Genomic DNA, 4,777 nt, shown 5'->3' with positions numbered 1-4,777 from the left:
AACAAATTCCAACTGGGATATAGTGCCCATGCACACTCTCAAGATATCATGTCCGGCACACTTCTCAATCACAATCAAACTCAATTCATAATCATAATCAAAACATAAGTCTTTATACTCATCTTTATCCCGATTCAAAATCATTCTTGGCACATTTGCTTTCAATAGCAATATCCATTTAGTTCACATCACGCTAGAATCACCTTTTCCTTACATCATTTTTCTTTAAAACCAATACCACTTTTTGTAACATTTTCCAAAACCTCCAAAGCAACTTCACTTAAAATCAGTTCTTCTTTCATAAAACTTAATTCTCACTTAACCAAAATTTTCCAAACTAATTTCAAAACTATTTCAAGTTTAAACCTCTTTCAAAAGACAAAAAAATCATTTATTCTTAAATCAATCACTTAATTAATTTAAATCAGAATTTATTAATTAAACTCACGGCAGGGTCTCTAGACTTTAAGGGAGCAACATGATGAGCGGATAATTTATACGCCTTTTGGCATTGTTTTTAGGTAGTTTTTAGTAGGATCTAGCTACTTTTAGGGATGTTTTTATTAGTTTTTATGCAAAATTCATATTTCTAGACTTTACTATGAGTTTGTGTGTTTTTCTGTGATTTCAAGTATTTTTTGACTGAAATTGAGGGACCTGAGCAAAAATCTGATAGGAGGCTGAAAAAGGACTACACATGTTGTTGGATTCTGACCTTCCTACACTCGAAATGGATTTTCTGGAAATACAGAACTCCAAATGACGCGCTCTCAATTGCTTTGGAAAGTAGACATCCAGGGCTTTCCAGCAATATATAATAGTCCATACTTTATTTGAGCTTAGACGACAAAAACTGGCGTTCAACGCCAGCTCCATGCTGCATTCTGGAGTAAAACGCCAGAAACACGTCACAAACTAGAGTTAAACGCCAAAAACATGTTACAACTTAGCGTTTAACCCCAAGAGAAGCCTCTGCACGTGTAAAGCTCAAGCTCAGCCCAAGCACACACCAAAGTGGGCCCCGGAAGTGGATTTCTGCACTTAGACTTATTTTTGTAAACGCTAGTAACTAGTTTAGTATAAGTAGAACTTTTGACTATTGTACTGGAGGTCCTTTTTCCTTATTTTCGAATTCATATGCCATTTTGGGAGGCTGGGCATTCGGCCATGCCTAGACCTTGTTCTTATGTATTTTCAACGGTGAATTTTCTACACACCATAGATTAAGGTGTGGAGCTCTACTGTACCTCGAGTATTAATGCAAAGTACTATTATTCTTCTATTCAATTCATGCTTATTCTTATTCTAAGATATCCATTCGCACCCAAGAACCGGATGAATGTGATGATTATGTGACGCTCATTACCATTCTCACTTATGAACGTGTGCCTGACAACCACTTTCGTTCTACATGCAAATAAGCTTGAATGAATATCTCTTGGATTCCTTAATCAGAATCTTCGTGGTATAAGCTAGAATCCATTGGCAGCATTCTTGAGAATTCGAAAAGTCTAAACCTTGTCTGTGGTATTCCGAGCAGGATTCAGGGATTGAATGACTGTGACGAGCTTCAAACTCGCGACAGTAGGGCGTGGTGACATCGCAAAAGGATAGTAAATCCTATTCCTGCATGATCGAGAACCGACAGATGATTAGCCGTGCGGTGACAGTACACCTGGACCATTTTCACTGAGAGGACGGATGATAGCCATTGACAACAGTGATCTCCCAACATACAGCTTGCCATGGAAAGGAGTAAGAATGATTGGATGAAAGCAGTAGGAAAGCAGAGATTCAGAAGGAACATAGTATCTCCATGCGCTTATCTGAAATTCTCACCAATGAATACATAAGTATCTCTATCTCTATTTTATGCTTTATTTATCTTTATATTCGAAAACCATTATAACCATTAGAATCTGCCTGACTGAGATTTACAAGATGACCATAGCTTGCTTCAATCCAACAATCTCCGTGGGATCGACCCTTACTCACGTAAGGTTTATTACTTGGACGACCCAGTGCACTTGCTGGTTAGTTGTGCAAAGTTGTGAAAAATGTGTGTGAACCATAGTATTGTGCATCAAGTTTTTGGAGCCATTGCTAGGAATTGTTCGAGTTGTGAAAAGTATGAGTCACAATTTTGCCTATCAAGTTTTTGGCGCCGTTGCCAGGGATTGTTTAAGTTTGGACAACTGACGGTTCATCTTGTTGCTCAGATTAGGTAATTTTTTTTTCAAAAAGTTTTCAAAAATCTTTCAAAAAAATATATAATTTTCGAAAAAAAATTAATTAATAAAATCATAAAAACCAAAAATATTTTGTGTTTCTTGTTTGAGTCTAGTGTCAATTTTTAAGTTTGGTGTCAATTGCATGTTTTTAAAATTTATGCATTTTTTCGAAAAATTCATGCATGGTGTTCTTCATGATCTTTAAGTTGTTCTTGATAAGTCTTCTTGTTTGATCTTCATATTTTCTTGTTTTGTGTCTTTTGTTGTTTTTCATATGCATTTTTGCATTCATAGTGTCTAAACATGAAAAATTTCTAAGTTTGGTGTCTTGCATATTTTTCTTTTCTTGAAAATTTTTCAAAAATAAGTCTTGATGTTCATCTTGATCTTTAAAGTGTTCTTGTTATTCATTTTGACATTCATAGTGTTCTTGCATGTTTTCTTTGTTTTGATCTTAATTTTTCATGTTGTGAGTCATTTTTGTGTTTTTCTCTCTCATCATTAAAAATCAAAAAAATATCTTTTCCTTGTTTTACTCATAATTTTCGAAATCTTTGGGTTGACTTATCAAAAAATTTTAAAATAAGTTGTTTCTTGTTAGTCAAGTCAAGATTTCATTTTTAAAAATCTTATCTTTTCAAAACTTTTTCAAAAATCAAATCTTTTTCATTTTTCTTTTGTATTTTTGAAAATTTTTTAAAATTGATTTTCAAAATCTTTTTCTTAATTTTATTTCATAATTTTCGAAAATTTTACTAACAATTAATGAGATTGGTTCAAAAATTTGAAGTTTGTTACTTTCTTGTTAAGAAAGGTTCAATCTTTAAATTTTAGAATCATATCTTTTAGTTTCTTGTTAGTCAAGTAATCAATTTTAATTTTAAAAATCAAATCTTTCTCAAAATACCTTTTTAATCATATCTTTTCAAAAATATCTTTTTCAAATCATATCTTTTTCAAAATCAATTTCAAAATCTTTTCTAACTTATTATCTTTCCAAAATTGATTTTCAAATCTTTTTCAACTAACTAATTGACTTTTTGTTTGTTTCTTATCTTTTTCAAAACTACCTAACTACTTTTCTCTCTCTAATTTTCGAAAATCACCTTCCTCTTTTTCAAAAATCTCTTTTAATTAACTAATTGTTTCAAATTTTATTTTAATTTTATTTCTTCTCTTAATTTTCAAAAATCACTAACTTTTTTTTTCAAAAACAATTTTCGAAATCCTCTCTCTCATCTCCTTCTATTTATTTATTTATCTATTAACACTTCTCTTCTACTCAAAATGCAAACCCTCTTCTCCCCTCTACCTGTGTTCGGATTTTCTTCTTATTTTCTTCTACTCACATAAAGGAATATCTCTACTGTGGTAAAGAGGATCCCTATTATTATTTTCTGTTCCCTTCTTTTTCATATGAGCAGGAACAAGGACAAGAACATTCTTGTGGAAGCAGATCTTGAACCTGAAAGGACTGTGAAGAAGAAACTAAGAGAAGCTAAAATACAACAATCCAGAGAAAACCTTACAGAAATCTTTGAAAAAGAAGAGGAGATGGCAGCCGAAAATAATGACAACAACAATAATGCAAGGAGGATGCTTGGTGATTATACTACACCTACTTCCAATTTTTATGGAAGAAGCATCTCAATCTCTGCCATTGGAGCAAACAATTTTGAGCTGAAGCCTCAACTAGTTGCTCTAATACAACAGAACTGCAAGTTTCATGGACTTTCATCAGAAGATCCCTATCAATTTTTAACTAAGTTCTTGCAGATCTGTGATACTGTCAAGACTAATGGAGTAGATCCTGAAGTCTACAGGCTCATACTTTTCCCTTTGGTTGTAAGAGACAGAGCTAGAACATAGTTGGACTCACAACCTAAAGATAGCCTGGACTCTTGGGATAAGCTGGTCATGGCCTTCTTGGCCAAGTTCTTTCCTCCTCAAAAGCTAAGCAAGCTTAGAGTGGATGTTTAGACTTTCAGGCAAAAAGATGGTGAATCCCTCTATGAAGCTTGGGAAAGATACAAGCAGTTGACCAAAAAGTGTCCTTCTGATATGCTTTCAGAGTGGACCATTTTAGATATATTCTATGATGGTCTATCTGAGTTCTCCAAGATGTCACTGGACCATTCTGTAGGTGGATCCATTCACCTAAAGAAAACGCCTGCAAAAGCTCAAGAACTCATTGACATGGTTGCAAATAACCAATTCATGTACACCTCTGAGAGGAATCCTGTGAGTAATAGGACGCCTCAGAAGAAGGGAGTTCTTGAAATTGATGCTCTGAATGCCATACTGGCCCAGAATAAAATATTGACCCAACAAGTCAATATGATATCTCAGAGTCTGAATGGATTGCAAAATGCATCTAACAGTACTAAAGAAGCATCTTCTGAAGAAGAAGCTTATGATCCTGAGAACCATGCAATGGCAGAGGTGAATTACATGGGTGAAGCCTATGGAAACACGTATAATCTCTCATGGAGAAATCATCCAAATTTCTCATGGAAGGATCAACAAAAGCCTCAACAAGGCTTTAA

At 34.0% G+C, this 4,777-nt stretch overlaps 1 non-coding gene across 1 annotated transcript; it reads right to left on the bottom strand.

Moving 5' to 3' along the window:
* Nucleotides 1-4,190: 4,190 nt before the first annotated feature.
* LOC127740145 (small nucleolar RNA R71) lies at nucleotides 4,191-4,298 on the bottom strand. The gene has a single exon (XR_008000826.1). It is a non-coding gene; the product is annotated as a small nucleolar RNA R71 (small nucleolar RNA).
* Between the last annotated feature and the right edge of the window lie 479 nt (nucleotides 4,299-4,777).

This window comes from Arachis duranensis, chromosome 6 (genome assembly GCF_000817695.3).
Source record: "Arachis duranensis cultivar V14167 chromosome 6, aradu.V14167.gnm2.J7QH, whole genome shotgun sequence".
NCBI lineage: Eukaryota > Viridiplantae > Streptophyta > Magnoliopsida > Fabales > Fabaceae > Arachis > Arachis duranensis.
This window is presented reverse-complemented; position numbering and strand designations above follow the sequence as displayed.